The 23,916-nt window shown below is 36.0% G+C and overlaps 1 protein-coding gene across 4 annotated transcripts in view; it reads left to right on the top strand.

Moving 5' to 3' along the window:
• FRMD4A (FERM domain containing 4A) overlaps positions 1 to 23,916 on the top strand; it is a 737,403-nt gene that overhangs the window by 456,024 nt on the left and 257,463 nt on the right. The window contains exon 1 of one of the 4 annotated variants that reach the window (XM_051962748.1): positions 4,190 to 4,489. The exons of the other annotated variants lie outside the window; for them this stretch is intronic. The gene's annotated coding sequence lies outside the window, so the exon portion shown is untranslated. Of the gene's footprint in view, positions 1 to 4,189; positions 4,490 to 23,916 lie in introns of those variants that run through there. 4 annotated transcript variants of the gene reach the window in all.

Here is a 23,916-nt window from a genome sequence, read left to right on the forward strand (position 1 = left end):
AATTCTTTTTTTGTGATTAAAGTGCTTCAGTTCATATTCACTTCATTACTGACATGGAATATTTTTTTTTTAGTTTATCCTCCTGGCTTCCATTTCTGCTTCAATTTCCACAATACTATATCCCTATAGTTAGTTCCATTCCTATCTCTCTGATTGTACTTTTTTGATCTTCTTTAATGATGTCCATCTTTTCCCCATCCATTAAGTAAGTGTTTTAAAGATTTCTATCCTTATCTTTCTTAACTTTTTCTCCTTTCATGATATGGTTCACTCCTATGACTTTTATGAGCTCTATGCCAGTGACTTCCAAATCTTTGTCTCAACCCTAATCTCTCTGCAGAACTCTGAATGCATATTTCCAACTGCCTGAGTTGATGTTGTATAGACCTGGCTGATCTATAAATCCTTCAAATGTAACATATAAGTAACTGTTCTCTTGTCCCCAAACATATATTCTTGATATCTTTCTTCTTAATTTCTCTAGAATATAATGATCTTTCCAGTTGTCCAGTGACCTTGGAGCCCTAATCAGTTATTCTTATAGTGTAAGCACTGTAAGAACTTCCAAATTGACATTAGTCAATTTAGTGAAAAGAAGAAGAGAAGATTTGGCGTGAGGAAAGTAATATCAAACTATATTCAAGCATTTGAAAGATCACGCTGTAACTGAGCTTGCTCTGTCATAAAAGAAGTGGGAGCAATAGTAAAAATTGTGAACTCTAAATTAGATTTTATGTAATAATTAATCTATCTAAAAGTTGAATAGCCTGCCTCACAAGATAGTGATAGCCTCTCCCTAACATGAGGTCTTTTAAAAATAATAATTTATTTTTTTACTTCATTTCCAAAGTGTCTCCCTCCATCCCTCCTCATCCTGCAATAGAAAAGGCCATTATGTTAAAGATATCTTACCATCAATCAATCGAAAACTATATTATATGCAATTTTATTTATCAGTTCTTTCTCTGGATGTGAATATATGAGATCTAAAAGAAAACCAACCTACCAACCTAAATATCTATTTATTTGATATATTGTAAAGGGAATTATTTTTAAGGTATAGTTTAATTTAGATGACCTTTGAGGGTCTCGTTTAACTCAGAACCTAAGAGTCTTAGTAAATTAAGTAGCTCCAAACTTACTTATCATCTAGCCTGTCTCTATCCATTTCTTCTTCAGTAATAGCTAGAAAAATTTTGCCAAATGTTTATTAAAATCTAGATAAATAAGATCTTCAGAATTCTGTTTTGTTTTGTTTTGTTTTTTTTTAAGAAATGAGGATGTACCAAGAAATGGAAGTGGATAAATCTATCATAAATTTATCACTTAGAGTGATTATCTTTGATAACATAAGCAAAGAAAGTAAAAAAAATGCAATCACATCACCTTTTTCCTACCGACAACGCTAAAATGTCACAGCACAAACATCATTTGCTAATTACTATGCACTTTTTATCCAGTCTGTGACGACAGGTGGCAATTAGGAGAGTTATGAATCTGTACCTTTTATCTGCATTATTTTTAAGAGGCTGGGTATGCTAGAGTTATCATTGTTGTAAATTCTCACTTGTAGTATGAGATAAACAGTAATGTGACATTCTATTGAGGGCTATGTCCTAAATGCTGTGGAAAATGTTTCTGTTTTGATTTTTCTTATGGCTTAATTTACTTCCAAAAAGTCAGAAGGGTTTCCTCTGAGTGTCCTTTGTGCAAAGAAGACTCAAAATATTCTTCAGTTTTAACAGGAGGGTTTAGCATGAGAGAATCATCATGGAACAGTAGGAGTACTGCAGAGACCTCATTAGATGGTTTGTTACTACATAAATTTGCAATTGCTACTGGAAGGCAAAGAAACATTACCTTTTTTGTTTCTCACTTCCCAAGGAGCAGGGAAAATTTAGAATATATATCTATATCTCTCTATATGTGTGGAGACAGAGAGATATAGTTATATATCTATAGAAATGTAAATATAAAATCTTATAGATGTAAAATCTTTATAGATATATCTTATAGATATAAAATATTTTTGAATATTTGTGTGTATGTATTTTTTTAAGCTAGACCCATTATTTAATCAGTATAGAAAGTCATCTAGAGGGGAGGCTCCTTCAATCAATACAGATTGGCAACAGCTCAGTAATTTATAGTTTTAAGAGAAGTGGCTGGAGCATTGAAAAGTTAAGTGACTTTCCCTGAGTTACACCTGTTAGAATTCCTGTTAGAAGCTAATCCTGAATCCAAGTCTTGCTGATTCTGAGGTAGATTTTCTACCCTATACCTTAATATCTGTAGTTTGTTTGACCTGATACAGTGAAATCATTGAGCGCATAGTAGAGTACTAAAATTTGGAGTCAAGAGGATTTGTTCTGCAGTTTTACGTTGTAGGACCTTGGACAACAGACAACTTATGTCAGTCTCCTTATACATAAAATGGAAAGTTTGGTCTGGATGAATTACTTTCTTGTAAAACACAAATTTAACATGTGCAGTTGATGATCCTGTTATTAGTCTCCTTCTGCTACAACAGCTTTTATAAAAAGCTTCCTTGCTTTTGTTAAGAGCAAAATTTGAACTTTTCCTGGAGACCTTTCTGCAAGGGGTTAATTGCAAACTCGATACGGGGTGAGGTGATAACCTTGACAGATGACTTCTACGAATCCAGGAGTTTAGGCTATCTCCGCTGCCTGACCGTGACCTGGTCGATGAGAATGCTAGATCTGGTAGTGCCTCCTTTGTTTGTGGGGGCATTAATATAATTGGGTAAAGAAAACCGCTTAAAGACTCAGCTGCGATTTGGTTGGGTAGTCTGGGGAAGTGTGGGCTTCTTTTCTTGACCTAAGCAAGACTGAATTTCAATATCCTTGAAAAAGAGGGTGATAATTTCTGCCTCCTCCCTTATTTTCCCAAGGGTATTCTGACAATTAAAGAGAAAATGTATGTCTGGGAAATTGAGCTCCTCAGGCAGAAGCACTCTTGAAATACAATGTGGGTGGAGTTACTATTATGAATAATAATACCGGTTTGTTTTTTTTTTTTTTTTTGGATAAAGAACTAGCCAGTGTTTTCTCCCCCCTCCCCCTAGGTCGGTTGAAATGGAACTCTTCCGCTGAAAAAGCCTTTCCTGGGTAATTGTAAAATACTTGACTAGAGCCCAGCCAGTTGTCACTGGCTTTCTCGCCGGAATTCCCATTTTTAAAGAGTTGAAGGGAGAGTAAAATTCAAGGGCATCAAAATAAGCTGGAACAAGGCCTCCACACCTTTGGCCAAGGTAGCTGCCTGGCTGATCGCCAAGACTGGAGAGGGGGAACTTGCCAGGGATCACTGGATTTTCCGTAAGGGAAATTTTGAGTTTCTCATTGAGGAGCTGGCCCCTCTCTAGTTGGCTTCCTCTTCTCAGCCTCCCGCCTTTCTCCACCCCACAAACGCACACTTACACACACATACACTCACAAACACACACACTCTCTCTCTCTCTTTACCGGGGAGGAATTTTCCCCGACTCAGCACAGTGCTTCCCTGCTCGCCAGCATAATTCAAGACATAACTTTGCCTTGATTGCATATGCTGTCGGGAGGAAATTGAAAGATTAACAATCTCTAGGGCCGCTTTCCCTCGCGCCCCCTCCCTCTCTTTTTAAAGGGAGGAAGGAACACAAAGGAGGGGGCTCTGCTGCTCTCCCCGGTTTTCACCGCTTCTCCCAGGTCTGGGCACTAGTTCGCCACCCCGCTGCGAGGCAGGCAGAGCCCGACCCACCGCGCTCCCGCTGAACTCGCTTTCCCGCTGTCTGTACGCGAGGGTCCCTGCCTTTCACATGACCTAGCCGCGTCAGGGCCTGGAGGCTCCCCCAGCGCACACACCCCCCTTCTCCAGCTCTTCCTCTTGCCCCTCCCCCCTCCACTCGTCCTCCGGTTCGAAGTGTGTTTTTGTCTGCACGTGAGCCTTTGCTGGAGGAGGAGGAGGAGGAAAAATCAGAATAGGGACTCCCGGAACGTGTAAAGCCCGTGTCAGGGGTGATTGGACAGCAGCTGCTCTCGCATCTCCCAGGCAGGCTGGGTGTCCTGCCGGCTGGTGCCCGCGCCGGTGCCTTCGCGCGAGCTCCTCACCAGGTTGCAAGCTGAGGGGGGGGTTCCCTCTCTTCTGACCCGCCCCCCGCCCCCTCCAAGCTGTCGGGAATAGAGATGGCTGTGGTGCTGCACTCTGGATGGCAGCCAGTGTCTGTGTGAGAGACCGTTAGTGAGGACATGGGATGTGGTAGGATTGGAGAGAGAGGAGCAGCTCCTTGCAGAGAGCGCGCGCGGTTACCGGTCCGAGAGAGGGAGAGGAAGGGCCAGGCCTGAATCCTGAGCAAAGCACGGATTCAGAGCAATGGATGCTGCCTGTTAGGCCGAGGGCCTGCTGGATCGGGATTTAAGGGGATGCCGCTGCCTGTGGAGAACTGGGTTACAATCTGAAGTTCCCTGCTCCCCGGGAAGTGAGAAGCAAAAAGGTAATGTTTCTTTGTTTTCCAGTCGTGATTGCAGTGAGGCGGTGGGTCATGCAGCAGTTTTATTTCCACTGTAGAACGCTGGACTAGTTTTTTAAAAGCCATAAAATACTTATCTCCTGAGGTCTCAAATATTTTGTTTCTCAGCATGTGATAGATGATTTAAATGCTAACTCCACGTGAGAAATAGACTCCTCTTCCTCCTGCCACCCCTTCCCACCTCTTGGCTTTAGGAAGGCACATGCAAAATCTGAATTTCACACACAAAATAGCTGCAGGCTGAACTGGGTAGGGTGCTTTTTTTTTTTTAAGCCTTCCGTGAAAGTGTCAGAAGAGTGAACCACAGTCTTATCATCCTTAGTGGGTGAGAGGGGGCAGGGCGGGGACGTCTGCAGCCAAACAGGCTGCTGGCCGGTTTCCTATGACTGTTAAGGATGGACTGCTCTTTTACATTTCAAATGGCTGCTGCAAGTTTAATGCAGAGAAAAGGGGGACTGCAAAGGTTGAGGAGAAGGAAGAAAAGAGGTTAGAGAAAAGAAAAAAAAAAGGAAGACTGGAAACCACCTTTATTCTGTTTGTATCCAGTCAAAATGATTCTTTTGTGGGCAACCCACACCCAAAAAGTTAGTACATATTAAATTTAGAAAAGACTGCTTAGTCATCTACTTATAAAGCTGTGTGTGCAGTCTGTGTGTATACAGAAACTCATTTCCTTTCTTCATTACCTTGTTAGTGGAGCAACTGCCTAGTAGATTCAAGCATCTTTTGCAAAATTTCCAAGGGAAGGCTGTTCTAAGAATAGAGCTGGCAGTCACTTGCTACTATACATACCGGCTCTGAATGATACAACCATGCTGCCTCTCAAGCAAACCAGCATTCAAAGAAATGTGATCTAGTGCCCTTAAAAGACTCTCCTGACCCAACTATGAATGGATGAGGCTTTTTCATTTTTTATTAATGGAGCATTCAGAGAGAGAAAGCTGCTATTGTTTCTAGCTTATTTAGGTTTGTAGCTTCCCAGATTTTAAACAGAGCTCCACAGAAGATTGGAACATGCCCATTTTTAAGTCTTAAATTCTCAATGGTGCTAGCCTGGTGGTTCGTTTTTGGGATAAATGGTTTTTGCTGTGTTGTCTCCTAGTGGGTAGTAGAAGGGATGAATGAAAAAGGAAGTACAAGCCGGTGATACAAGTTTTCTTTACTCACTCTCTAATATCCCTAAAACTGACTTAGTTGTGAGGGAAATACTGAACAGATAGCTAAGTTAACATGCTGAAATCGGCATTAACCCTGGAAAAGATGTGACAGGGATTGAGTTTCTGTAACTGCAGTTAATAAACACTATTTAGTTTTGGGCAGTTTAGAAAATGTATAACAAAATGACAAAAATAAAAATAAAAAATGCATTTTATTATCTATATCATGTTCTTTTTTAGAATTGTCTCAAATTCATTCATAATTTTTTTTTTTTTTGGTTCACTGTACATTTGTGTGTAATTCATGCTGGTCCAGGAGATAAAAATCTGAAAGCAGAAGAGTTCTGATGATGATTCCCAAAGTGTCAGTCATCTCTTGCAGACTGTAATGTGTAGAGGAGAGCCACTTGTGGTACATTAACTGCTGTTGGCAAATAGAATCATTTTGCTGAGAATGTAGTTTCAGTTTGTTTAAGTACTCAGCATGAATGAGGGTGCTGTGACAAATAGATTTGAAACTATTAGGTCCTGGGTGGTTAAATAGCTACTGTTAATTTAATTGGAGTCAATATTTGAAGACTCATGGAAATCAAAACTGTACTGGCCAACCAGGGAAGAGTGCATTGGATTAGTTTGAAAAAGCAAGGCCTGAATTGCAAACTAAGCTATATACAAAAATTAACTATCAAAAAATGTAACTTCATGCATTCAATGGCAAAAAGAGGTTCAGTTTGAATGCGTACCAGAAAATCCATCTATCTCATTTTCTTTTGTATGATAAATAATAGATTATTTCTTGTTACTTTTGCTATTTTCTTCTAGATATTCAGCATAAACTTATTTTTATTGATGATACTGGTTGTTCGTACAGGATCTTGATGTAGGGGTTTATTTTTAGAATTTATTTCATTATGCTCTGATGGTGAGACAAGTGGTATGTAAAGCAGAGAAACTGAGGCACTATGAGGTTAAGTAATTTCTTTATTGTATAGTCCTTATAGACTAGTATTAAGTAAAAGGAAAGTACCATATGCAAGTTGCAGAACAGAAGAGAACAAGGAATTAGACCTTTCCTAGGGATCTGGAACTAAGATGAATCCAATCAGAATAGCATGGGTTGTGGAGGAGGGGGTAAAAGTGAAAGTGGGAGGGATTGGTATGTGATTGGTATGTGAAGGAGGGAAAAGAACTATGATCCTGTAAAGAAGTTCATGAAGTATCACAATTAGGGAAGTTTTTGTTCTAAGTTTTTGTTGCTGTTTTTTAGGAGTATGAAATAAATATATGGTACTTTCAGAGAAAGCTATTACCATAAACTAGTGCTCTTATTACTTTTCTTCTTTTAAGGAAACCTTTCTATTAGTAAGTATCTTATGCCAGATCTCTCATATATATTCTAAGCTATGGATTTAATATGACACTAAGACTTGGTAATTGTTTTCTAAAGCTTTCTTTATTTTCTAGAATACTTCTTAAAATGAGAAGTATAGCTTTTCTAAACTATCTAGTTTAACATCCCAGGTTAAGAACTAGTGTTTGCAAATTTAAAAATCAAAAATACATTTCAAACTACTCTTCTGTCTTTGAATTACAAATGACTCTGGGCATGCTTCTTAAAAATTTTGGACAGTAATATATAGATATAGACACATTGACATATATGTATGTATGTGTGTTCATGTATGTTTCTGGTTTTTTCAGTCCTGTATGACTCTTCATGACCCCATTTGGCATTTTCTTGGCAAAGATTTGCCATTTCCTTCTCCAAATCATTTTACAATTGGGGAAACTGAGGCAAAAGAGAGTTAAGTAACTTACCCAGGATCATATAGCTGGTAACTATCTCAGGTAAGATTTGAATTCTGGGAGAATCTTCATGTCATCAGTCCCAAGACTTTATCTAGTACATCACCTAGCTGCCCTGTGTACACACACACACCACAATGTTTATGTATATGAGTATGTGTACATATATATGTATTGTACTATACTACATCTATGTGTGTGTGTGTGTGTGTGTGTGTGTGTGTGTGCATGCGCGCACATATATATTGTATTATGCATGTTAGGATAGAGTAGATTTGGCTTAAATCTATTTAAATAGATTTATTTAATTTAAATCTAAAATTCAGTTTAAATCTAGCCTCAAACATTTATTAGCAGTCATTCTAGGCAAGTCCCTAAACCTGTTTGCCTCAGTTTCTTCAACTGTAAAATGGAAGTAATAATAGCATTTACCTGCTAGAATTGTTTCAAGGCTCAAATGAGATAATATGATTATATTTGTAAAGTGCTTAACTCAGTTCCTGGCATATAGTAAGCCCTATGTCAGCATAAGCTGTTATCATCACTGACATCATTACTACATGGTGTTTCCCTTGTTAGAATGTAAACTCCTTGATGTCAGGGAATGTTTCACCTTACCTGATACATAGTAAGTCAATACTTTTTGAATTGATCACAGGATCATCAATATAGAGCTCAATGGGACCCTTAGAAGCCATATAATCCAATCCACTTTCTATAGATAAGAGACTAAACACAGAAATTAAATGACTTGCCCAAGATCACACGGGTAGTAAACAGCAGAGCTATTTCAGGACAGCAAGATCCCTAGCAGTGTGAATCAAATCTCCTGAAGTGCTAGCATTGTTTGTATTCTGCATATTTCATTGCCCTAGAACCAGTTACCATATTTTACATGATTACAGTTTTGAATAGTTTTAAGTTTGTGTATTCAGCTACTACAAGGATTCATTATTCACCCTAACCTGGTACTTCTAGGGTTTATGATTTCCCTGGAAATAAGTACTTCCACTGTAGCCTATCTACTATGCTTTTGTAGATGTCCTTCATTACTTATTGTTACTAAACCTCCTTGACTTCAGTACGGTTAGTCCCTGATATAGTCTATCATTTTTAGCTAGGTAGGAATTGTTAGAATCTATTTTCTGTTAGTGGAGCCTGCCAGGGGCAACCATTTGGAGCAATGGATAAAGCACAGGAAGACCTCAGTCCAAATCCAATCTCAGATATTGCTAGTTGTGTTTCTAAGTAAGCCACTTAACTCTGTTTTACCTCAGTTTCCTCATCTGTAAAATTAGCTGGAAAAAGAAATGACAAACGACTCCAGTATCTTTGCCAAGGAAACCCCAAATAGAGTAATGGAGAGTTGGACACAAAAGTGGAGCCTTCTACAACTCAGGCTTTCAATAGCCTAGTGAGGTATCAAAAATCCAAATCTCATACTGGAATTCAAACTTATGTTGTATTAATAGAAGACTGCATTGATAAAAAATCTAATGCTCATTTCATTGAGCATTAATTAAATTAATTAATTAAGTTCCAGGAAATTTTCAACTCCTCCTTTCCCTTTCAATTAGTTAATAAGGAGTAAATAAATAAGTAAAATTGACCTGAAAGATTTTTATTTTTTTCCCTTAAATTTGACTATATATATATATATATATATATATATATATATGTTCTGGTTCTGGCTTTTCAGAGCCACTATAAACAAGAAAACGCCTTAGCCAAACATCTTTTAATATCTGTTAACTTTCTGCATCAGCATATATCCAGATTATCAAAGATTTTCACCATAGCCATTTCTTTTAGACACCAAATCCTTTCTTCTATCTTGTGGGATCAGCATAGTTTTGCTCTATAGGAAGTATCTCAGAAATTACCTGACTTCTTAGTATCACAGGATATTAGAGCTGGGTTAATGATAATGATAATAATAATAAATAGTACCATTCATGTAGTTCTTTACAGTTTGCACTTCATAAATCTCATTTGATCTAGACAACAATCCTAGTAGGTAGGTGCTATTATTCCTATTTTATAGATGAAGAGACTGAGACAAGGGTTAACTGCCTTGCCCTTAGTAAGTGTCTGAGAATGGCTGCTCTGGTCTTCCTGACTCAAAGTCTAGTATTTTCTCCCTCCAGCCACTTAGGAGCTGGGAAGAGACTTTAAAAATCCTGTAGGTTCATTGCCTTTATTTAATGTGTGGGAAAGGTCACAAGGCTAGATAATGACAAAACTAGGACTAAAACTCAGCTTTCATGGTTTCCAGTCTAGTAATGATGTGCTGTGCTACACCATCACCTTGGTGTTAATTCTCTGTCAGCAGTCTCATTTAAAAACAACAAACAAAACATCTTTGGCATTTTTTGAAGGTTGAGGAACTTGGGAAATTTGGCCAGTGGGAGAAAAGACCATGTGATATATGGTTGTTGTTTTCAAATAGTTAAAAGGATGTCATATGGAAAAGGAATTAGATAGGCTTTGTCTACTTGGGTTCAAAGGAACAAATAGGTGGAAATTGTTGGGAAGAAGGCGTTGGCTCAAGAGAAGGAAGAATTTACCTATAAAGGCAATTCAAATATAAAATAGGCTCAAAAATTCCTAAATCTCCATTACTGAAGACTTTCAAGCAGAAATCAAAGCATCATTTCTGAGATAAGATTTATGCTTTGAGCGGGGATAGCTTTTGGGATCCTTTCCAACTTTGCATCTCTGGAATTTTACAACTCTATTTTCATATAACAATAGAATTATGACTATAATTGTTAAACATAATTTATTATTTGTGTTTTGTATGTATGTGCTACTTTCGCTGGTCCAGCAGTAAGTCATTTGTCCCCCAAAAGAGAAGTCTCTATTTCTTTTTAAATGTTTTTCAATTAATGAGCACTTAATTTTCTTTATTTCCTCCTCCTAAATAAGAACTGGGTACTTAGGGAGTACCCATAAATTGACGAATGGCTGAACAAATTATCATATATGAATCTAATGAAAGACTATTGTACTGTGAGAAAAGAACAAACAGTTTCAGAGACACCTGGGAAGATTTGTATGAACTGATGATGACTGAAAGGAAAACCAAGAGAATAATAAAAATAGCAACCATCATGTTGTAAAGACAGCTTTGAGAGACTTAAGCACTCTAATCAATGAAATGACCAACTAAGTCACCACCAAATAATTATGAAAAAAGGGCAGGTATGTGATGCAGTGGAAAGAGTGACAGGCCTGGAGTCAGTAAGTCCTTGAGTTTGAATCTGACCTCAGATTCTTACTAGTTGTATGACCCCAGGCAAGTCACTTAACCCTATTTGCTTCAGTTTCCTCATCTATAAAATGAGCTGAAGAAGGAAACGAAAAACTGCTCCAGTATTTTTGCTAAGAAAAGCCCAAATGGGGTTCTCAATATTTGGACATGACTGAAAATGACTGAACAATGACAATAATTATAAAAAATGGGCAGATAACAATTGGCACTGACTGGGCCACATCCCAGACCCATTGGCATTTCTGATTCAAGTTCTTGAGTTGTTGTTTTTTTTTTTTAACTTTAAATTTAAATTTGAGATTAGTAGAAATAAATTGCTTTAAACTATTAATTGCTTTTGCAAGTAAACTGACTCTAGTTCTTAGATGTAGCTGGTAGATTCTAGGTGTCCAACATAGCCAAATCTCTCAATCTTATGTTGTTGTTATTTTTAAAATGGTCATATCAGAATCCCATCCTTTGAGTGAAGTAATTTTTTGGAGAGATGTGAATTCTAAATATCTAAAACACTTATTTTCAGACGGTCCTTCACACATAGTTGACAGTTTACATTCTTATTCTTTTGCCTGTCTTTTATTGATATGTATGTGCTATTCCATAGTCAGAGTAGTTTGTGATGATGTGCCTAGCTATAATGGCTACTAACGAACATTTTATAATATTTTAAGATTTTTAAGGTACTTTGCATATCTTATCTCATAGCACCCTTGTAAATGTTATTATTATCCCTATTTGATAAATGAGGAAATTGAACCTGAGGGAAGTTTTAGGGGACTTGGCTTGGGATCACCTAGCAAGAAAGTGAAGTAAAGAAAGTAAAGCAGGACTGAAGTGAGGTCTTCCTAATTCCAAGTCTAGTACTCTATCCTCTAGCCATTTTGTTGTTTCTCAGTATGCACTCAATAGTGAATGAATTGATTATTTACTTAATCTTTTAGGTAACTCATATCAGTTCTCTGAAAGAGTATATCATTAACTTATATGTGCTTGTTATTAAAACTGAATCAATAGTTAAAATTTCAGGATAACATAAGATGTACCTGGCTCTCATCCTTTCCTCAGTCTGTCTTGATATGTTGGCTTCTATTTGTCGGGGAACAACAGATCAGCAATCTCAGAATGTGCCATTTTGGCATAAGTGAGTAGAATCAACACATCTTAACAACAGTTTTGATTCCAGATGCTCAGAAAACAATATTTGAGGATTTAAACATTCATTTTCTACTTAGAATCAACTTGTTCTTTTACAGAGGGATTTCTTTTTTGGGTGATTCTTGATTTGTTTTCCTTTCTTTAAGAGAAAAAAAGTATAGGAAAGGGGGAGTTAGGTTGATAATTCATGAGAAGAAATGAGGATGATAATAGGGAGATTGGTAGGTCAGGCATTCTCAATCATAAAAATACATAAATATTAGAATTTTTAATTTAATTTGATAAGCATTAAGTGTATACTATTTGAAACATAAAATACTAGGCATTTGGAGAAAAATGAAAACAGACTATATTTGAAGATGTATAGGAAGTTTGCCAAGCCATTTTAAATCAAGCTATTTGGATTGGGGAAAGTATACCCTGATTCTTCCATGTTGTTTTCTGGATAAGAATGTGAGTTCCAATAAGGCAAGGATTGTTTTTGATTGCCTTTGTAGCCTCAGAGCTTAATACAGTGTCTGGTATATAGTATATTTTTAATAAATGCATGTTGATTGACTGAGGTACCAATTCTACCCACTGAACAGTTTAATATCTTTCCTTTTACTAGCATCATATGTTTATTTCTTGAATGTACTGAAAAATTGAAGGGGTGGGATGTGAAGCATAAGACTGACATGGACCAAAGAAAAAGAGAAGAAAGGAAGAAAAGAAAGGGGAAGGCAATTGGCGTAGAAGAATAGTTTACTTATATGTACATGTACAAAACATTGTTTCTTTTGATTCCCACAACAATCCTGTAAGCTAGGTATATAATTATTCCCATTTTACAGATAGAGAAACTGAGGTATGGGGGTTATTTGAGTTGTCTATTTTTATGTAGTAAATAGTTGGTTCAGAATAAATTTTAAAAGCATTTATTAAGTAATTGCTATATTCAAAGTTAAGTAATTGCTATATTCAAAGCACTTTACTAAGTGCTGAAAATAAATAGAAAAGCAAGATGGTCCTTGTTTCCAAGGGGCTAACATTGTCATAGAGAGACAACACATATCTATAGATTTGAGCTACAAGTCAGATGGAGAAGCAAAGGAGATGGTAATATAGTTTAGATGATAATGTAGTTTCTGTAATTTAATTTTTATTGATAAAATCACATGCATTTCTGATGTTGAACTGTGTGACAGACAGTGACAAGGAATTTGGTAGTGATAACTTTTGTTTTCTGGGCCCTCGGTAGTTTTATTTGCTCAAGAGGCAAGAGCTGTGACACAGCTGCTAGGTCCCCTCTCCAGAATAAGGGCTGTGGGTCTGAGCTGGAAGCTGGACCCAAAGTGGGGTGATGGTGGGAGGGATTACTTCCATGCTCAGGATTCTTAGACTTATTTACCTGACAATGATAGTTGTGGGTGGTAGCAAGGAAAGTGGATCCCTTCTTCAGAGTAATTGTTGTATTCAGGAATAACTGAAGAACTCAGCTATGATCAGGGCTGGTGGTCTTGAGTGGGGGAACTGCTATTCCAGAGACTGTTGCTTTCAAATTTATTTCCATTGGTATCTGAATAATAGATGGTCATAGAGATGACGGTACTAGTTTGACTTGCTGCTTCAGTTACGCTGACTCCACTTACCTGTAGGGGACATTTGGTAAGGAAGGCTGTTCCCACTTCCACAGGAATTCCATGATGGAGGTAGAGGCTGAGCTAGAGTCAGGACCAGTGGTCTTGGGAAGAGAAAGGAACTACTATTCCCAAGGACCCAGAGATTAGCTGCCTTTCTATGAAAATTGGCCAATAGTTGTTAAATGACAAAGACAATAGTAATAATAATGATAGATGATAGCTAGTGTTCATATAGTGCTTAAAGGTTGCAAAGCACTTTACATGTATTATTTCATTTCATTCAAACCCTGAAAGGTGAGTACTCTTATTATCCCTATTTTGCAGGTGAGAAAACTGAGTCTGAGAGCAATTAAATTACTTTACCAGGGTTATAAAACAAAACTTAGGTGTTTTGATCCCCAGTTGGCACAATGATAGAGACCTGGATCAGGAGTCAGGAAAACTAGAATTCTAACATGGCCTTAGACACTAACTGTGATTTTGGATAAGTCATTCAATCTATGTCTATTTGAGTTTCCTCATCTATAAAATGGGGATAATAATAGCGTCTGTCTCCTAAGACTCAAATGAGATATTTGTAGTTTTTTTTTTGTTTTTTTAACACTGTGCCTAGTACATTGTAGATACTTAATAAATATTTCTTTTCTTCATAAGTCCATTTTTCTTTCATATGTGACAATGTGAGTTCCATGACAATTACAAGACCTATCCTACTTCCATGAGAAAATTTAATTATTTTTAGTAGAAAACAGTAACCAGAGGACCAGCTACTTTTTGAGCATACAGCCCTTAGAAGCAAGAAAGTCGCTTCCTACTATATGGGGAAAGTTCTAAAATGGGTCCCACTATGTGAAGGTTTCTTGCACATAAGGACTTAATCAGTATCTGTAATGAATTCATTGATCCTTCTCTACCATTATAGCAGCCAGGGCTGAATTAATAGATATAGACATAATGTCCAGAAAAAGGAAAGAATGTATTCCTTCGTTTTTTGTTGTTTAATCATGATCTATTCTTTATGATCCCAAGAACTTCAAGACATGTCAGGCCCTTCCATTCTCCACTATCTCTTAAAGTTTGTTCAAGGTTATGTTCCTGTTTCCATGATATTATCTATCCATCTTACTGTCTGCCATCCCCTTTTCCTTTGTGCCTTCAATTTTCCCAAACATCAGAGTCTTCTTCAATGAGTCCCTTTTTCTTATTAAATAGCCAAAGTTTTAAATTACAACTTCAGTATTTGTCCTTCCAATGAATAGCCTGAATTAATTTCTTTGAATATTGACCAATTTGATCTTATTGCTCTCTAAGGGACTCTCAAAAGCCTTTTCCAGCACCACAATTCAAAAGTGTTGATTCTGCAGTGCTCAGCTTTCCTTGTAGTCCAACTTACAGCCATAAATACATTACTACTAGGAAAAAACATAGCTTTGACTATATAGAAGACCTTTGTCAGCAAGGTGATGCTTCTGCTTTTTAGTATGCTGTTGAGATTTGCCATAGTTTTCCTTCCAAGAAGTAACCATGTTTTAACTTTGTGGCTGTATTCACCAACTGCACTGAGCTTTGAGCCCAAGAATATAAATATTACAAATATAATAAATATATAAAATGTATGATTTGTCCATCTTGAGTAAATCTGGAGAATATAACTCATAGTTTCATTGATCTGTGCAAGCCACTCTGCCGCAAGGCAGTGATCTGGGAGGAAATTCCTAAAGTACTTAATCCTAATAAAGCCACATAGGAAAGACTGTTTTTTCTTTTTCGAGTCCAGAATTTTCGGAAGGATCAATCCTGAACATATCCAAAAGAGAACCATTGGTATTAGGGAAGGATTGTAAAGTATGGTCTTGTGTAGATTTAACATTAGAATTAGGAATTTTGGCCTAGAAAAAAAGAAGACAGGAGAAATGGGAAAACGTTTTGTTTTCAAGTATTTAAGTCTGTCAAATGCTATGTTGGGTCTACTTGGTCTGTAAAGCAGACTTAGAAACAAAGTGCAAAAGCTACCGAGAAACTAATTTCAAATTACTTTTAGAGTTGACCACAAGTGGAATGAAATCTCAGGAGATAGTGAGTTTACTATCACTGGGGGTCTTCAGAAGTGAATTAGAAAACCACTTGTCAAAGTTGCTTTAAATGAGGAATCACTTTACATACTCCACTTAATAGAGAAATTAAGCTATTTTCAACATCTGGTTTTTGAATATGCAGAGTTTAGTAGCATTGTGTGTATAGTAAATATCTAATATGTGATTATTAATTGATAGGTTAATGATATACACTGACAAATTATAGCAATTTATAGTTTGTAAAGTGTTTTATATACATTTTCTAATTTCTGTCTCAGAATAGCTCAGTAAAGTGGATACAGTCTACCCCTATTTTTCAGTTAAGTAAACAGAGTCACAAAAGTTGCACATTTTCCACTGATCACAACACTACAAAATATCAGAGGCAGGATTCACAGGCTTGATGAAGGAGGTGATATGATGTTAGATTTGAAGAATGGAAGAGACTTCAACTCTTGGCCATGAAAGAGCGGAAAGTAAAGTTCATTCTAGATATGGTAGTGATGGGGGTGACATGAGCAAAGGCAAGAGAGGACAGAATGAGAATAGGGATAGAAAATGGTCTACTTTGGCTAAGGAAAACATGTATAAATTTAGTGGCCAAATATCAGTACCATCTTAGGAAGATGACTTGGCCATAGATTTTAGAAGAGATGATTTCTGAGGTATCTTCTAAGTCTGAGATATTGCAATTCTCCAGGTAGTATTAGGTTTTTAGAGCATACTAAGAAATATTAATAGTTGTTATCACCAGGAGTATTATCAAAGACCTTAAAAGTTTAAATTTATTGAATTTAAGTTATAGATGAGAAATTTGAGACCCAGAGAAAGAAGTTGATTTATCTAAAGCTAAGCCTCTAGTTTGTGGTAGAACCAGGATTAAAATACAGCCACCTGACTCAAAGTTTAAAAGTTTAGTGTTCATCTCATGACACAAAATCACAACTTGGAAAATACTGGACCTTTTAATTTTTTTTGGTACAGTGGTTAGAAATATTCCATATTCGATCTTTTATTGTTTTCTACCACAGGTTATCTTTACAGAACTAATTTTTCTTTAACATTTAGAATCTTAAGTTGTTAGGAATGTTGTTAGAAAAAGGAGACACCTTTATATAAAATATATAACCTTCCTTTGAAAACACAAATTTAGAACTGTACAGGACATTAGAGATTATCTCTTTCAGCGGCATCAAATTCAAATAGTGATAGATCTCTGCAGGCTACATATTGACTTAAAAAACATAAATTAACATTATGTTGTATTATATTTTTGTTTATTTTGTTAAATATTTCTCAATTTTATTTTGTTCTGGTTTACCAGGAGTTTTGTGTTTTCTTCCTGGCCTTAATATTGAGACCTCTAGTTTTACAGACAAAAAAGCTGAGAACTAGAAAGGCTAAATAACTTCTTCCACATTACACAGGTAGTACATAGCAAAGTAGAATTCAGAAACCTAACCAAGAAACACTTGAAAAAAATAAAATTATTTCACATAGTATAAGTGGCAGAATAGAGATAGATGTCTCTTTACTCAAGCAGTACTCTGAGATTCTTTACTGCATCAAATAGTTCTTGATATTGTTTTTTCATAGATATAGCAATTGACCCAAGAAAACTAGCCTTTGGGGTAGATGTTAGAAGTGACAAAGGAACACAAAGCAGGAATAAATTTCAAGATCAAAAAGAACTCAAGGCAATAAAGTTGTTTTACCTGTGTGTATACATATATGTGTGTGTGTTCATGTATACACATACATCTTTGTCATTGTCATATATTAGTAATGTATGCACCTACACCAATAGATAGATAAACTCTCAAAGCCAGTGATGTCCAGTATTCCCAAAGCATAGAATGTTCTGCTTAGAGTAAAGAAGACTTTGTTTTAAATATTGCCTCTGATATATACTAGTAATTTAAGCATGGACAAGGCACCTCATCTAAACTTCAGTTTCCCCTTCTGTAAAATACGTTATTATAGGATGATTGTAAGGATCAAATCAGAAAATGTTTGTTAAATATTGCAAAAGCCTTAAAACACTATATGCATGTCAGTTATTCTTGTAATTATCACTGTTGCCTCCTGCTTACAGATTTCAACACTGTTGTCTGCGGAAAATGTTCCTTGTTTAGCCTTAAGCTTTCTCCTGACCTCTATTTTCTCATCTCCAACTGCCTATTGACCTGGGTGTCCTCTAAACATCTCAACTTTACCATGTCTAAAACTAAACTCATTATCTTTATCTAGTCCATTTCAAACTGCCCTTTTCCTCTTGAAGTCACCAATTTTCCACCAATCACCCAGACTCAAACCCACGTTCTCACCAATCTGTTACAAAATTCTATCAATTTTATCTTGTAAAATATATGTCTCTGGGAAATGGCCCTTTTTCTTTAACACCAAACCATTCTGGCCCAGACCCTCATCACCTCACTCCTGGACTATGGCAATACCCTGCTGGTTTTCTCTTCCCGAAGTGTCTCTCCACTCTAATCAATACTCTACTCTGCTGTCAAATTGGTCTTCCTAAAATAAAGGTTGGAACACATCATTTCCTTTATTCCAAAAACTCTACTGGTTCACTGTCACCTCCAAGATGAAATATAAAATCTTGTTTGACATACACACAAAGCCCATCAAAACCTACTTCCTTTTTACTTTTCTAGTCTTTACATTTTGCACCCCTGTTTTTAGATATTTGTTAAATACATATCACAATATCTGTCATATAGTAGACATTTAAAAAGTGTTTGTTTCCTTCCCCTTTTCTTCTCTTCCATGTACTCTGTAATCCAGAGACACTTGCTGTTTCTAGCACACAAAACTCCCTCTCCTGACCCTCACTAGTCCCCATACCTCTTCTTGATTGCCTGACTTCCTTCAATCTCAGCTAAAATCCCACCTTCTCCTAGAAATCTTTGATTCCCCTTAGTTCTAATTTCCTCTGCTTATTAACTCTAATATATCCTGTCTCCGGCTTGTTTGTACATAATTGTTTTTAGGTTCTTTCTCCCATTAAACTGTGAGGTCATTGGAAACAGAAACTGTTTTTTTGTTTGTTTTTTGCCTTTCTTTGTATCCTCAGAGCTTTGTCCAGTGTCTGCCACATAATTAATGCTTAATCAATTTCTATTGAATGACCTTGACCATAGCATAATATTTTTATAAACATTCATTAATTCCAGTTTTCCCATGATATGCCATAGATAACAATTAAAAATATTTAATTTACTTGACATTTATTTATATTTATTCCATACCTTTGATTGTAGTCCTTCTCCTCTTCCTCCTTATTATCAACACACTATTTTCTTGTTGAAGTACTTATTTATAAATAGGGATAGATTGTCATTCAAAGTTGGCTCTGATGCAAAAATAAATTAGATACTGTTCCCCCTCCCTCCCCATGAAACTTAGAGACTGGTAAAAACAGTTCGCCATAGTTGATGATTTTTCAGTTGTTTTTGTTATTCAATCACTTCTGACTGTTCATTTCTCCATTTGGGGTTTTCTTGGGAAAGATGGTGGAATGGTTTGCCATTTCCTTCTCCAGCTCATTTGACAGATGATGAAACTGAAGCAAACAGGGTATATTACATAGTAAGTATTTGAGGCTGGATTTGAATTCTGTAAGTGTTCACTGGCACTACTACATCACCTACCTACCCTTCAACTTTCATTGTCCTTTCTAAATGTATCCCTGCAATTCTGTGGCAACCTTTTTTCTTTCTAAACTATATTTCTTTAGAAGATGCAATAAATTGTGATGTCTTGATTCATTTCTTCCTTTGCATTTTCTTGGAGTTACTCCATTCTCCCATCTAAGAGCATATAAGTCAATTCATTTCAATTCAGCAAATACTTATTAAATACATACTTTGAAAAGGGCACTATACTATGTGCCAGGGATACAAAGATGAAATCAGATACAATCTCAGTTCTTAAAATATTACAGTCTCAGAGGAGAGAAGTGATATATACATCAAAAACGATAATATAAAGTAGATCATAAAAGTATCAAGAAGTTCACACATAATAGTCTAAGAAATTGCAAAGAAGTCAGATCCCTGCCAGCTAGGTGGTTCAGCAAGGTCTTTAAGGAAGGGCTAATGCATGAGTTAGATCTAGATTGAAGGAAAATATTTCAACAAAGGAGATGGGGATGAGCTAGATGTATATCCTAAACATGGAGAACTGTTTGCACAAAAGCACAACAACAGAAGGTGGCAAGATGAGAATGAAACTGAGAGGGAATAAAAAAAATTAGATAGAAGGCTGAAAAAATGGGTCAGAGATACTGTAGAGTGTCTTAATTGCCAAACTAAGCCCTACCTGTTGGCAATTTCCTTTTCCCTGTTTCATCCTTCTCCTCTTCTTTTCTTAAATAAGAGTTTCTGTGTCATGAAGTCAGAATTTATTTCAAATATATCTATCAAGCAACACCAATCTGATACCTATAACCTATAGGTTATCTATCTAGCTGAAGACACTAGCTGTATGACCTTTTTCTAAAATGGCAACCTATAAATGTTGACAAACACCATACCAGCATAAATGGTTGCCTACTGAGGTTATTAAATCAGGGGGAGAAATTCTAAGCAACTTCACATATAAAAAACAATTAACACATGAATAAAATGAAATCTGTGTAAGTGGAGAATGATTTTGCTAAGATGCAAGATTCCTTTGGGAATTCTCACTGTAGTGTTACCTATCACACAGATCATATAGAGAAGTTATAGATACCTTTTATATCCATAGAAATAATAATAGTGGTGATTGCAGTATCTCATTTATGTATCTCTTCATAGATAAAAAAGTATTTTCTTTTCCATAAATGTTTATGAGCAAACAAGTTAGTGCTAACATCATTATCATTACTTTACAAATACTAGAACACTAAGTACCTCCTCCAGGGTCATAGAATGACAGAAAGGAAACTTGAAACTTTGTTGTTTAACTCTAGATTCAAGACCATTTTCGATATGCCATGTGACCCCCCCCTACTAGAGTGTAATAGAGTTGTGGACTTAAAGTCAGGGAGAACTGGATTCAAATACCCTCTCTATTGCTTACTGTCTGATCTTGCCATAGGGGTGCTTAATTAAATACTTTGGTATTGTCCCAGGTATCATCTGACTGTATTATCCAAGGCAAGTCACTAAACCTTTTAATGCCCTTAGGCATCTTTCTTAAACAACTATGTAAATATTTGGGCACCTTTCTTAAACTCTAAATTATAGAATTAGTGTCAATAATCTTTTGTTAGAGGGAGTTTCCTCACCCGGAATATCCTACAACAAAGAAATCATAAGCATAGATCCAGGTTCCCTTTCCACAAAAAAATAGAACATTCAGATTCTCATTCATGTATGTTGTCTTTCAATTATTTCAATTCTGTGGGCCATACAGAGAAACAAAGACTTTGTTGTGCACCTGTGCCTTTCATCTGATTTAATATTTCCAGATTTTCTTTTACCATTGTGTTGCAACATAGTTCCAGCTGTAAGCCTTCATTTTTATTTTTTTATTTATTTATTCATATATCCATTAATTTAACTTATTTATTTATATGTACTTTAGCCTAAAAATTTATGATTCCAATAATGTTTAAACAGGGTCTTACCATCTGCCCTGCTATATACTCTAAGGATCACCGGGTCTTACTACATGACCTGCTATTATGCCCCCTAGACCTCTGAACATTGCCATCTGCCCAGCAGCTGAACCATAAAGACTCGGGACTTTACCATATGCCCTCCTACAAACCACTATGCTCTTCCATTCCTCCTGAAGCTGACCTATCTCCCTCCAATTAAGAATGGGAGCTTTTTGAGAGCAGGGACTATTTTGCTTTTCTTTTTGTAATTAGTGTTTAGCACAGAGTAAACATTAAATGTTTTCCTCCCCTCATCCACTCACTCAGCCAATACCTCTGCCATTTGTTAAGGTTAAAAAAAATAGTAGATGTTTTTGTTTGACATTTGTCTTATTTCTTAAACTTTATGAGGTGAAAAGCAAGAATCTGGGGATTTTAAATGGATTGAACCACAAAGAAAAAAATATTTTTTTCCTTCAGGGAAACCAGCTCAAATCTTACATTCTAGTTCACTCTTTCCCTCTTTTTTCTTGCTGAATTTAATATCATAATTGCCTCCTGCCAAAATCTTTTAGGAACTCTTTTGCTTCCAGTTACAATATTTTATTTGAGTCACCAAGAGATGTAATATCTTTATGTCTATCTGTAATTATTAAGTAATGAAATGTACTCTGGATAGTCTTAGGACTACTATTGGCTGTGTCCTACCTATTGAGACACTGATTTGTTCAGGGTGATAAGATACATACTAATTTTACAAAGTGAAAATGGGCAGAATGGTTTAGGACCATCTTTTGGGGGACTTTTATCTTTTGTCTTCTCTCCCTTCAGTCTCTACTTGTTCATCATTTTACCCATCTCCATTCCAATCAAAATGTTTTTGGCAGCAAACTCGGTGTGTTGTTTTGTGAAGTTTTACACTCTCTAATGATAATTTTAGCAGGAGACTGACCCATGAGCAGGCTATTCTAGAGCCTCATGTGTAGGTCCCCAAATAACGTCTGGGAAGCTTCAAAGGTTTCTCCCAGCCAACGTTTAAAGCCTCAGACAAGATGAATGAAGAAGAAGGAATCTGCCAACATAGTCCATGTAAGAATGTGAAGTCATTGCCAGCCCTGCTCCAGAGGAATTATATCCAAAGAAATCAACTATGTAAATATTTGGGCAGTAGTCTCCAACTGAGATTTACTGCCCTGTATGGATGTCAAAGGGAGCTGTAAAATCCTTCCTTAACACAGAACACTAAGAGCCCCAGTGCTCTTGCAGCAGCTTATTTTGGAAATTTATTTTATGTTCTTCTGATCTGGAATGAGGGCTGACCACCCTCATGGGTCTGATCATTTTCCAGATTTTCATCTAGCAGCCTGTTCCTTGGATTTGCTCTGCTATTAAAATGTCTCTGACCTGATTTAGGAAAGAATTTTTTTTTATTTTTTTTAACATTTTTATTTAAAATTTTGAATTTCAAATTCTATCACTTCCTTCCCTTTAGTCCTCCTCTTGAGATATCAAGCAGATATAGCTTGATTATACATATGCAATTACGTAAAACATTTCCACATTAGTCATTTTGTATAGACAAATAAAAGAAAAAATGAAAGTGAAAAATAGTGCTTCACCCTTAGTCCTTTGGGATTGTCTCAGAACACTGTATTACTAAAATAGCTAAGTCATTCACAGTCCTTCATTGAACAATATTGCTGTTAGTTTGTACAAAGTTTTCCTGGTTCTTTTCACTATGCATGAATTCATGAAAATTTTTCCAAATTTTTTCATCCTGCTTGTCATTTCTTAAGGTACAATAATATTCCAATCCAACACAGCTTGTTTAACCATTCCCCAACTTATGGGCATCTTTTTGATTTCCAATTCCAATATTTTTGTATGAATAGGTCTTTTCTCCCCTTTTTTGTATCTCTTTTAGATATATACCTATCAGTGATATTGAGGGATCAAAGGGTATGCACAATTATTTAGCTCTTTGGGCATAATTCCCAATTGCTCTTCCTCCATCATCTAACATTTTCCCTTTTTTATCATATTTGTCACTCTCTAAGTATAAGTTGTTTTAATTTGCATTAATGATTTAGAACATTTTTATATGACTATAAATAACTTTGATTTCTTTGAAGACTGCTTGTTTATATCCTTTGACCATTTCTCAATTGGAAAATTACTTGTATTTTTATAAATTTGATTCTGTTCTCTATCTATTTGAGAAATTAGATCTTTATCAAAGATTCTTGTTACAAAAATTTTCCCACAGTTTTCTGCTTTCCTTATAGTTTTGGTTGCATTGATTTTGTTTGTGCAAAGACTTATTAATTTTACATAATCAAAATTATTCATTTTACATTTTGTAATGCTCTCTATATTTTCTTTGGTTCTACCTTACCTATAAATCTGACTGATAAACTATTCCATGCTCTCTTAATCAAATTTTATGTGTAACTCGTGTATCAATTTTTACCTTCTCTTAGTATATAGTATAGAGATGTTGGTCTATACCTGATTTCTGCCATATTTTCCCCCGAAATTCTTGTCAAATAATGAGTTTTTGTTCTAAAAGCTTAGATTTTTGGATTTATCATGTACTAGATTAGTATGATTATTTACTATGAAGTAATTTGTACCTGATATTTTCTATTTCCCCCCACTCTATTCTTAGCCAGATTAGATTGTTTTTGATAATTATCACTTCAT

This window comes from Antechinus flavipes, chromosome 5, assembly GCF_016432865.1.
Source record: "Antechinus flavipes isolate AdamAnt ecotype Samford, QLD, Australia chromosome 5, AdamAnt_v2, whole genome shotgun sequence".
In the NCBI taxonomy this organism is placed as follows: Eukaryota; Metazoa; Chordata; class Mammalia; order Dasyuromorphia; family Dasyuridae; genus Antechinus; species Antechinus flavipes.